Source organism: Salvelinus namaycush, chromosome 13 (assembly GCF_016432855.1).
Source record: "Salvelinus namaycush isolate Seneca chromosome 13, SaNama_1.0, whole genome shotgun sequence".
In the NCBI taxonomy this organism is placed as follows: domain Eukaryota; kingdom Metazoa; phylum Chordata; class Actinopteri; order Salmoniformes; family Salmonidae; genus Salvelinus; species Salvelinus namaycush.
Window position 1 is genome coordinate 6,043,564 of NC_052319.1, and position 13,072 is coordinate 6,056,635.

Consider the following 13,072-nt stretch of genomic DNA (forward strand, 5'->3'; position numbering starts at 1 on the left):
TTTAAAAACAAATCCTAAAGTAAATATTCTATGTTATGGGCCTTAATTCAATTGACTGGGAAATGTAAAATTTTGAATTCCAATTCAATTCCAATGATTACTTGGAATTGACCCCAAACCTGCTCTAGGTTGCATCTAAGGTATGTAAAAGATCATCCATAGTGATTACAATGTCAAGTCACCACGTTAGAGTTTACAACAAATCTGAAATTCACCGGTCATTATTTGTCTTACAAATGTGTTACATTATGGTGTATATAACAGCCTATGCAAACACTTTATATGTCACCAAAGCAAATTCAAGCCAATTCACTTCTTGATTTACCATTTAAACTCTATACATACAACTTTTGAATGGTATCTAACGCAGGGACTTTTATAAACGTGTAAGTAACCATTCCACTGTAACTTTGACGCATTTGACCAATAAAATTAGATTTGATTTGTTAAATGTGTGTGTTTGTGTTTGTGCGTGTGTGAGAATGTGTGAGAGCATGTGTGAGAGCATGTGCAGGGCCGAATTAAGAAATCTTAGGCCTCGGGCCTTTGTTTTTTTATAGTCACACATTTCCCAAATGCTGCCGTCCCGACTGTAGGCATAGAGTCAACTGCCAAAATAAAGGAAACACTTGAATAAATATGTTATGGTGTGGGGTACATTTTCCTGGCATGGTTTAGGTCCACTTGTAGAATCTATGCCAAGGCACATTGAAACTGTTCTGGCAGCTCATGGTGGCCCAACACCAACATGTACGACGTGTTTGTGAGAGTCTCACCTTTCCATAGAGGGGTCATATTATTGTGTAGCCCAAACTGTTCAGACGCTACAGACAGAAGATTGGCGGTACCGACTTCAGATGGGTTCTATGACGCTTGTGGGGGGCGTAGAGCAAAACGGAGAACACCATCGTGTTTGTGAGAGTCTCATCTTTCAATAAAGGGGTAATAGTTTGTAGGCCAAACTATTACTTTAATAGTTGATACAGTGTTGTCTTTATATCCGAAAATATTAATTTTGGGTATCATCTTTCCAAGGGCGCCATCTGAATTCACCCGCCGATGTTCCTCTGCACTGCCACGCACAACTTTTTCTCAGCTGGCACAATTTGATTGGCTGCTGTCCGGTTCAAACTGTAATCCGTTAAATGAAGAGTTGATGTGGTGCGCACTTTTCTTAATAGCATAATTTTTTATATTTGGGCTTGGGGAGGGTATCAAGTCAGGTTGAGTCAAAAGGCTCAAGGTCAAGTCAAGTCACGAGTCATTGGTGTTAAAGTCAAAGCCGAGTTGCAAGTCATCATATGTGTGACTCAAGTCTGACTCGAGTCCAAGTCATGTGACTCGAGTCCACACCTCTGGTTTGTAGCTTGTTAGCTAGCTAGCTAGCGTTATATCATATAGCTGACTACGTCTTAACTTTAGCTAATTTGTATTCATTATTACAAGAAAATAAACTCACAACAAGATCATTATTTACAAGTTAATGGCAAGCCAATTACAGAAAATAGCTTACGGGTGTGAGTGTGATGAAATAAAAGCAGGGCATTCTAACGGATAATTTTAGAACTTGGACACTGTCTTGTTGGCCTGATGGTATATCCTAATTTGACTTCGGTGCAGGTCATGTTGTTCTTCACATTACCGTGTCTGATAAACACACACTATATAATGAATTCAAAAGTTTATTTGTCACATGCACAGGATACAGAAGGTGTAAACGGTACAGTGAAATGGTTACTTGCATTGTGGAGTCTTTTGTTTAGACATGTAGCTAGCTAGCTAAACAATGAAATTACCATATAAAGTAAAATCAATGTTTATTTGTCACATGTACAGGATATAGAAGGTGTAAACAGTACAGTACATTGAAATGTTCACAATCTGTCAATCAATGGTGGTTACATTTTGTGTGTTCTCATGCACATGTTGGACAATATGTGGAGGTTATTGCATGTGCCTTGCAAATATATGCACTGCATTTATGACACATAATGCTCGTTTTGACATCTCTTGGTGCACACCGATTGCACCTCTTCCTTTTGTCTCTTCTGTCTCTGGCGGCCGTAGATCTTTTTTTCTGGCCCTTGTATATCTCTCACCAATCCAGCAGAGGATGGTGTTGGAGGAAGGTGTTGGCGCCTTTGAGTGAGGGGTACCACCATGGCTTTCCCCAACTCTTCTAGAAATAGTCTCATCTTGAAGAATTTCCTCAGCTTCCAGCCTGGAATCACCTCCATCCACACCACAAACGCGTTGTAGGCCGACACATCTAGGATGTTGAAGAACACCACCATGAGCCAATGTGCCGTCATCCTCTTACAAGAGTATGTGCCAATAACCTGCAAAAGTGCAACAATCAGTATATAAAATAATGAGTACATACAAGTGATATTTCATGTCTTGCATAGTGATGTGAAAAATTGCATCAAAGCGTTGTTTTAATTTATCACATAAAAAAACATATTTACATATTTAAAATGGTTCCTCTACATATTCACTGGGGCCTCTGAGTGAGCGTTTTCTTGTTTGCTTATGGCGGAATACAGCTCATTCAATGCTGTCTTAGTGCCAGCCTCTGACTGTGGTGGTATGTAAACAGCTACGAAGAATACAGATGAAAACTCTCTCGGTAGGTAATGTGGTCTACAGCTTATCATGAGATACTCTACCTCAGGCGAGCAATAGCTTGAAACTTCCTAAGATGTCGTGCACAAACTGTTATTTACAAAAATACATAGTCCGCCGCCCCTTGTCTTACCAGGCTGCCTGGTATGGCAACTGCTCGGCCTCCGACCGCAAGGCACTACAGAGGGAAGTGCGAATGGCCCAGTACATCATGGGGCCAACCTTCCTGCCATTCAGGACCTCTATACCAGGCGGTGTCAGAGGAAGGCCTTAAAAATTGTCAAAGATTCCAGCCACCCTAGTCATAGACTGTTCTCTCTGCTACCGCACTGCAAGCCGTACCGAAGTGTGAAGTCTAGGTCCAAGAGGATTCTAAAAGGCTTCTACCCCCAAGCCATAAGACTCCTGAACATCTAGTCAAATGGCGACCAAGACTATTTGCATTGCTCTCCCCCTCTTTACACCACTGCTACTCTCTGTTGTCATCTATGCATAGTCACTTTAATAACTCTACTTACATGTTAATACTACCTCAACTAACCGGTGCCCCTGCACATTGACTCTGTATCGGTACCCCCTTTCTATAGTTTTGCAATTGTTATTTTACTGCTACTCTTTAATTACTTGTTACGTTTATCTCTTATTCTTATCCATATTTTTTTTAATTTGCATTGTTGGTTTGTTAGCGTTTCACTGTTAGGTCTACCTACACCTGTTGTATTCGACGCATCTGACTAATAACATTTGATTTGATTTCAAATGAATAGAATTGACTCCATATTGTTCACAAATTCAATGAGCATTTCACCAAACAACATGTATTATTTTTATGTTGCAGATACAACAATCTGGTAATAGAAGAAAAAGTAGATGAGACTTGAAAGATAAAAAGTAACATACAGTTGAAGTTGGAAGTTTACATACACCTTAGCCAGATACATTTTAACTCAGTTTTTCACAATTCCTGACATTTAATCCAAGTAAAAATTCCCTGTCTTAGGTCAGTTAGGATCACCACTTTATTTTAAGAATGTGAAATGTCAGAATAATAGTAGAGAGAATGATTTATTTCAGCTTTTATTTCTTTCATCACATTCCCAGTGGGTCAGAAGTGTACGATACACTCAATATGTATTTGGTATCATTGCCTTTAAATTGTTTAACTTGGGTCAAACGTTTCAGGTAGCCTTCCACAAGCTTCCCACAATAAGTTGGGTGAATTTTGGCCCATTCCTCCTGACAGAGCTGATGTAACTGGGTCAGGTTTGTTGGCCTCCTTGCTCGCACATGCTTTTTCAATTCTGCCCACACATTTTCTATGGGATTGAGGTCAGGGCCACTCCAATACTTTGACTTTGTTGTCCTTAAGCCATTTTGCCACAACTTTGGGAGTATGCTTGGGGTCATTGTCCAGTTGGAAGACCGATTTGCAACCAAGCTTTAACTTCCTGACTGATGTCTTGAGATGTTGCTTCAATATATCCACATCATTTTCGTTCCTCATGATGCCATCTATTTTGTGAAATGCACCAGTCCCTCCTGAAGCAAAGAACCTCCACAACATTATGCTGCCACCCCAGGGATTCACCGTTGGGGTGGTGTTCTTCGGCTTGCAAGCCTCCCCCTTTTTCCTCCAAACATAACGAAGGTCATAATGGCCAAATAGTTCTATTTTTGTTTCATAAGACCAGAGGACATTTCTCAAAAAAAGTACGATCTTTGTCCCCATATGCAGTTGCATACCGTAGTCTGGCTTTTTTATGGGGGTTTTGGAGCAGTGGCTTCTTCCTTGCTGAGTGGCCTTTCAGGTTATGTCGATATAGGACTTGTTTTACTGTGGCTATAGATACTTTTGTATCTGTTTCCTCCAGCATCTTCACAAGGTCCTTTGCTGTTGTTCTGGGATTGATTTGCACTTTTCGCACCAAAGTACGTTCATCTCTAGGAGACAGAACCCGTCTCCTCCTGAGCGGTATGACGGCTGCGTGGTCCTATGGTGTTTATACTTGCGTACTATTGTTAGTACAGATGAACGTGGTACCTTCAGGCGTTTGGAAATTGCTCCCAAGGATGAACCAGACTTGTGGTGGTCTACCATTTTTTTTCTGAGGTCTTGGCTGATTTCTTTTGATTTTCCAAAGAGGCACTGTTTGAAGGTAGGCCTTGAAATACATCCACAGGTACACCTCCAATTGACTCAAATGATGTCAATTAGCCTCAGTTAGCTTGTTCAAAAGCGCAGTCAACTTAATCTATGTAAACTTCTGACCCACTGGAATTGTGATACAGTGAATTATAAATTAAATAATCTGTCTGTAAACAATTGTTGGAAAAATTACTTGTGTTATGCACAAAGTTGATGTTCTGAACGACTGGCCAAAACTATAGTTTGTTAACAAGAAATTTGTGGAATAGTTGAAAAATGAGTCATAATGACTCCAACCTAAGTGAATGCCAGCAGCATACCACCCTGCATACCACTGCTGGCTTGCTTCTGAAGCTAAGCAGGGTTGGTCCTGGTCAGTCCCTGGATGGGAGACCAGATGCTGCTGGAAGTGGTGTTGGAGGGCCAGTAGGAGGCACTCTTTCCTCTGGTCTAAAAAATATCCCAATGCCCCAGGGCAGTGATTGGGGACACTGCCCTGTGTAGGGTGCTGTCTTTCGGATGGGATGTTAAACAGGTGTCCTGACTCTCTGAGGTCATTAAAGATCCCATGGCACTTATCGTAAGAGTAGGGGTGTTAACCCCGGTGTCCTGGCTAAATTCCCAATCTGGCCCTCAAACCATCATGGTCACCTAATAATCCCCAGTTTACAATTGGCTCATTCATCCCCCTCCTCTCCCCTGTAACTATTCCCCAGGTCGTTGCTGCAAATGAGAACTTGTTCTCAGTCAACTTACCTGGTAAAATAACGGTAAAATAAAATAAAAATAAATAAAATGTAAACTTCTGACTTCAACTGTCCCTTATCAAGGTTGTCAACTCCCCCTTTGTTCCTGTTGTAATCCAGGACAGCGTTGGGCTTCTTGTCCTCCCTGGTACTCACAGCGGCCTTCCTGTGCAGAGTTGTCATCAGGAGCACATTGCTCTTTTTCTTCGGGCAGTAGGACACAATATTGTGTGTTTCAGTGAAGGCAAATTTAGAGGAAAAACGATCCCTGTTCTTGGTAGAGAGTAAAGCAGGAGGCAACTCAGGCTTGTTCCTTCTTGCCGTCCTCACCATGGTCATTTTTTTGGGAGTAGCTCCTGACCAAGAGCATATGAGGTGATTAAATTGTCACTTGTTATGTTGTGCCACTGGAGACCTGCAGTCATTTCCAGGACCACCCTCTTCCCCTGGTTCCTTTCGGGAACACCGTCAGCAGGTTTCCCGGTGTAAACCTGCATGTTCCAGACATAACGTGTCCTGGCATCACATGCTGCCCATATCATTCCATATTTAGATGGTTTGCTTGGCATGTACTGTTTGAATGGGAAGCGTCCCCTAAAAGCGACCAGACGCTCATCCACTGTGATTTCTGGACTTGGGTTATAGATGAGTGGCAGGTGCTCCCCCCACTTGTGCCAAACCTCTCTGATCGCTGCCAGCTTGTCTTGTTGACGGTGGCCTGGTCTTGTATCACGGTTGTCGAAGTGAATCACCCGTGACAACACGTGAAATATCTGGAGTGACATAGTGGCACGAAAAATTGCCCGACCAGACTCTGCATGCCATATGCTGGTGGTAGATTAATTTCTGGATCTGTACACATTGGCCAAAATCAAGAGACCCACGTATGACTGGACGTCTGTCCGGTCTACCTCCTTCCAGTTGTCTTTGTTAACGCGTCTCTTCTCCAAGTTTGTCAATTTTATCACTATAGTTTCGATTGACTCTGTCAGGAACAGTTCGAAGCAGGATTTTATGTCATCAATATGACGGATCTCGTTGGCCCTGGGGTCATCCTGATAACATTTTCAGCCGACAGCCGACCTCTCCTCTCAGATGGGGATGACGACCAGGACAAATTCCCATTCTTTGACCGGAATGTAACAACAACCTCAGCAGGTCCCTGTTTCCTCATCACTGGATTGTCCCACATCGGTTGTCCCTTGGTCTGGATCATATTCTGTGTTTTCTTCAACTTCTGACACTTCCTCCTTTAATGCATCTTCACTGTCAGTTTCCTGGCCTCTCTCCTCCTCACCAGGGTCATGATCAAAGATATGATCAAGAGCCTCACCTACAGTATATCGTTTGGTCATTGTGCTGCCACAGACTGAATTGTGAGCAAGGCCTCAAAAAATCTTTATATACCAGAGCTGCGAGAAAAGTTCTATATATTTGAAACAATGTTGCGATTGTTTGTGAGAATGCCAACATGTGTGCTTCCCGTGGGGGAAATATTATTTTGTGGAAAGGTTCCCGTGGGGGTTGCCATATAAGCCAAGAAAGGGAGTGAGGTGTGTGTGTGTGTGTGTGTGTGTGTGTGTGTGTGTGTGTGTGTGTGTGTGTGTGTGTGTGTGTGTGTGTGTGTGTGTGTGTGTGTGTGTGTGTGTGTGTGTGTGTTCAAACACACATGCATGTGGGGTCTGGGAGAGGAAGTGTGTCCATCTGATGAATGGGCATCTGCCTGAACTACATTTTATGCACTAATTGTCATCTCACCCATTCATTTCTAATGACCGGTCATTTTTGACCGGGAACACCACAGGTGTACAAAAGTTGAATGACCAAAGGTGTCTGACTTTAAATTAAGTACAGTGTCATGCAATATGGAGTCTTTATGGATGTGTTATGAATGACCGAAGGTGTCCCACTTCAAACAAAGTATTACAGTACCATATATAAAGTGTCAATAAATAGGTTATTAACGTTCTGCTGATTTATGAAGATTCTTTCATGAGCCATAGGTTATTGTAGGGTGTGAGAGGTATTTACATTTTTAATGGACCTGCAAAGCTTGTGTGTGTGTGTGTGTGTGTGTGTGTGTGTGTGTGTGTGTGTGTGTGTGTGTGTGTGTGTGTGTGTGTGTGTGTGTGTGTGTGTGTGTGTGTGTGTGTGTGTGTGTGTGTCAGAAACAAGATGATTTGGAGTAGTCCAACCGGAGACCACCGCACCAGGTATTCCTCTTCTGTTCCCATGCTGGAGACCAAGGCTTGACTACAACCTGCCAATATTTTGAGGCTGATCTTTCAGCGGGGGAGTGGGTGAGTGTGTCAAATACCTGACTGGGTCCAGCACTGTGCGGTATTGCTCGTTTTTGCTGTGTACGTGTTTGTGTACTGAGGGAGATATAACTTGGTTTCAGAAGAAAGACACTATCAATTTCTTTAGGTTGGCAGCGTTCATCAAGGTAAGTATTTATTGGTGTAACGTCTTCCCCAGGTAATTGCACACACAGCACATATAAGCCTGAGACATCAACCATTCAAAGTCGGGCTTAGTGGGAGTGAACATAGAATTCTATAGGAGTGACCTTACTGAGTAAAATATTTGTCATCATCACTACTTAATACCGTCCCAAAAAATTGCTAAACCCTGCTCATTTACACAAATGATCTTCTTAAAATGTTGGTTATTATAGCACCTTAGTGTGTATTTGACCTGTTAAGAGAGTTAGTAATTATTAGTTGGTCGAGCCTAAGATGGTGCTGGATGGAGCATGTTAATTTGGTAATTGTATTAGGTCCAACCCTTTCCAGTGTCTTTATAGGAATTAGTCACATTCCATCCATTCAGTCATTCGTAATGGCCTAGTCATTGTTTTACTACTGCCACCTAGTGGAATTCCTGGAAGGGAACCTCTCCCCCTTTGGACATGCAGTATTGAGGGAGAGAGAACAAAGAGTGACTTGGCCAAACTACTAATCCTCAAAATGGGAGAATTAAACAATATTTCTACTTCTGAGAATGTGGGAATGGTCCATGGACACTTTAGGGACAGTTATGACGAGTGTGTTTCATTTGGTGATCTCATGAAGGACATGAAACACACATAACTGTATCTCTTAAAGTGTACATTTCCCAGCTGTCAGGTTTACATATAAATATTGTGAAACGTATGTGATTAACCATGAAACTATTTGAACAAATGTAAGGTGATGTTAACCTTCTAAATGAGTCAGTTGCCACACCCCCGTGAGCCGAGACATCACATTAGACGTCATAGAACTGCCCCTTCTTCCAGAGTATAAAACACCATCTGACAAAATATACATCAAGTCAGAGAACGCCGGGACATAGTCCCCACGTTGGAATGGCTACAATTCTATAGACCATTGGATCATACAGCTGTAGTTTTGGCTACATGGCTAGAAATTGTTAAACTCTGAGACTATCGATTCACGAAGCAAATTCTAGACGACACAAATTACTAGTCTGCAGCTAGAAATTACGTAAACCTAGAACGAGAATACCGACAACTGCCGAAGCATCTATTCTATGAGAACATTTCTGAATAGTACTCTGAAGTATCCATCCTAAACATCTACAACCACGAAACATTTGTGGCCTGCTGGAGGTCATTTTGCAGGGCTCTGGCAGTGCCCCTCCTTGCACAAAGGCGGAGGTAGCGGTCCTGCTGCTGGGTTGTTGCCCTCCTACGGCCTCCTCCACGTCTCCTGATGTACTGGCCTGTCTCCTGGTAGCGCCTCCATGCTCTGGACACTACGCTGACAGACACAGCAAACCTTTTTGCCACAGCTCGCATTGATGTGCCATCCTGGATGAACTGCACTACCTGAGCCACTTGTGTGGGTTGTAGACTCCGTCTCATGCTACCACTAGAGTGAAAGCACCGCCAGCATTCAAAAGTGACCAAAACATAGGAACATAGGAATAGGAACTGAGAAGTAGTCTGTGGTCACCACCTGCAGAACCATTCCTTTATTGGGGGTGTCTTGCTAATTGTCTATAATTTCCACCTTTTGTCTATTCCATTTGCACAACAGCATGTGAAATTTATTGTCAATCAGTGTTGCTTCCTAAGTGGACAGTTTGATTTCACAGAAGTGTGATTGACTTGGAGTTACATTGTGTTGTTTAAGTGTTCCCTTTATTTTTTTGAGCAGTGTATATACATTGCAATTATTCTCGAATGAGCAGCCGTTCATGTGCACAGGATTAGCATTTCAATGAATATAACTATCCACTGTGTGTCATGAATCCATTTTGTCTTTCCCACTCTTCCTCAGTCCCCACCGCTTTCCTTTGTCTACCAGCCGTCATATCGGCTTTGTCCGCTAGGGACTTTTTCTTTGTATCATGTAGTAACCGAAATATCTACTGTTTGTTTGTTATCTAATTCTGTGTGAATATGTAGTTAGTTAGTAAATAAATAATTACGCCAATTTGTATAATGCTGATTCATTATGGAAACTAGGGTTTGTGTAGACAACCAGGAATTTATGACGTTTGGAATGAGAACTGATGAGGTAACAATAATTCATTAATAGAAGACTAATTGATCAGATATTAAAATATCTGAAGAGTTATATTCGGGAAATTATAACTCTACCTCTAAACATTTTCCGTGGTGCCCCGACTTCCTAGTTAATTAATGTTTGCATGATTAGTTTAATCACGGAATAATTAAACCTAGAGAATTGATTTGATAATATACAGTCTTTACATTTAATGATAGTCCAGACACGACACCCCATAGGAGAACCCTTTGAAGAACCCTTTTGGTTACAGATGAAATATTTTTGGGCTCCAAGTAGAACCCTTTCCACAGAGGGTTCTACATGGAACCCAAAAGGGTTCTACCTGGAACCAAGAAGGGTTATCCTATGGGGACAACCAAAGAACCCTTTAGGAACCCTTTTTTCTGTGTGCAAGACAAGGGGAGGGAAGCACAGAATAAAAACATGCCAGCCAGATTAGCCAATGTGTGAATTGAATTGATTTTCACATTAATTAAGTGATAATAGCTGCATAGGAGCTCACTTTGCGATCTGAAAAGTTAGTTAATGTGCAGTTTACACGTTCTTTGCTATTTCGAATCGTAGAAACATTTAAGACATGGATTTTAATGTTGTGTATTCTTTATGGAATATTAAAACATAAAATCTACCTGCAGTGATGTCGCTCAACATTTAAATGACATTCAGTCATCTAATAGACTCCCATCCAGAGCGACCCACAGAAGCAACCATGGTCAACGCCCTGCCCAAGGGCACGTCCACAGGTCTCCCACCTACAATGGGGTTCCCGAACCAGCGACCTATCGGCCACCGGTCCAAGCTCCCAACCGCCAGGCCACCAACCCTCCAAGATCCCCCCAACATTCCCGAGAGCTGCCTCTTAACCATCTGAGACCCCTCCCTCCCACCCCCTTCACCAGTTTTGATCCTTTATATTGGGCAGACAGACTAGTTCCCTACCTCCTCCCGTGTAAGGGGTGCCTAATCGGTGGCATGGAAGTCAGATGCAGGAGAGCAGAACTTGGTAATAGCCGGAGCAGTTTAACTTCTCTGGGGCAGGTGGGACGCAAACGTCCCACCGGCCAATAGCCAGGGAAAATACAGCGAGCCATATTCAAATAACATGATATAAAAATCAAACTTTCATTAAATCACACATGTAAGATACCAAATTAAAGCTACACTCGTTGTGAATCCAGCCAACATGTCAGATTTCAAAAAAGCTTTTCGGCGAAAGCATAAGATGCTATTATCTGATGATAGCACATCAGTAAACAAACAGAGTAGCATATTTCAACACTGCAAGCACGACACAAAATGCAGAAATAAAATATAAATCATGCCTTACCGTCGATATATATCCAAAATGTCAATTTATTTGGACCGTTTCATCCAGAAAAACACAGCTTCCAACTTTCGCCAAGTCACTACAAAATATATCAAAAGTTACATGTAAATTTACCAAAACATTTCAAACTACTTTTGTCATACAACGTTAGGTATTTTTAAACGTTAATAATCGATCAATTTGAAGACGGGATGATCTGTGTTCAATACAAAACGAAACCAAACTGACGCAACTTTTTTCATAACGTGACTCTCTCCAAAAATTTACTTCATGTGACCCTCATTTACGATAGCCCTACTTCTTCACTACACAAAGGAATAACCTCAGCCGATTTCCAAGGACTGGTGAAATCCAGTGGAAGCGGTAGGAACTGCAAGCAAGTCCATTAGAAATCTGGTGTCTCTAAAAAAACTCATTGAAAAGACAGTGACATCAAAAAAATACAAATTCTGAATGGTTTGTCCTCAGGGTTTTGCCTGCTACATAAGTTCTCTTATTCTCACAGACATGATTCAAACAGTTTTAGAAACTTCAGAGTGTTTTCTATCCAAATCTACTAATAATATGCATATCTTATATTCTGGGGATGAGTAGCAAGCAGTTGAATTTTGGCATGCTATTTTTCCCGAAAGTGAAAAAGCTGCCCCCTGCCCTCAAGAAGTTAATTAATAGCAAAACCCACGGCATAAAAATAACAAGAATAATTGGGTACAAAAACCCGTCGCGCACCAAACACATGCACAAGCACTTACAATAAACAATCCCACACAAAGACATGGGGGGAACAGAGGGTTAAATAAACAACAAATGATTGAGGGATTTGAAACCAGGTGTGAGGAAAAACAAGACAAAACACATGGAAAATGAAAAGTGGATCGATGATGGCTAGAAGACCAGCGACGCCGACCGCCGACCGAACAAGGAGTGGACCCGACTTTGGCAGAAGTCGTGACATCCCGCCTCCACCTGTCTCCTCCATTTTTGGGGCAATGCTCTAATCAATTGGTTGTAATCTTTGATTGAGCAGACCTTTCCACACAATTCCGATCACTCCATAAAAGACATAACTTTACCATTCCAATTCACAATATCATTTAAAAACAGAATACTCTTTTCAAATATATTTCCCATAAATACAGGTATTTTATCAACTAGCACATTTGAGTTCAACCATAACATTTGTACTATCTTTTCAGGGAGGTGAAATTGGAATTGTAAACAGCTCTGCAATGCTTGTTTGAAAAAGAGAGATACTTTGAAAAAGGTTTCATTTTCAATTAATCGAAAATGAGACGTGGCAATCTGCACAAAGGCAATTTTTAAACAATCGATGAGCTTTTCTTAGTAATCTACTTGAAAACAATTTGGGGTTCAAGTAAAACTTTTGTATAAGTGAAGCTTTTAGAGAGAGGTTTAGTGCTTTTATATTTAATAATCTCAACCCACCTAGTTCATATTCATTATATAGATAGATAGGCACGCTTTATCTTGTTTGGTTTAGCATCCCAGATTAAGCGGGGAAAAAATTGCTCATATGATTTGGAAAATTAATCATCAGGAGTAGGCAGCACCATAAGTAAGTGGGTAAACTGAGATATAACTAAGGAGTTAATCAGTCTCATTTTCCATAAATATACAGGTATTTACCTCTCCATGGTTGCAGGATGTCTATTTTGACTAGTTTTCTATT

The 13,072-nt window shown here is 41.5% G+C and overlaps 1 pseudogene; it reads right to left on the reverse strand.

The window, feature by feature from the left end:
* Window positions 1-1,979: 1,979 nt before the first annotated feature.
* Window positions 1,980-7,751, reverse strand: LOC120057735 (annotated as a pseudogene).
* Between the last annotated feature and the right edge of the window lie 5,321 nt (window positions 7,752-13,072).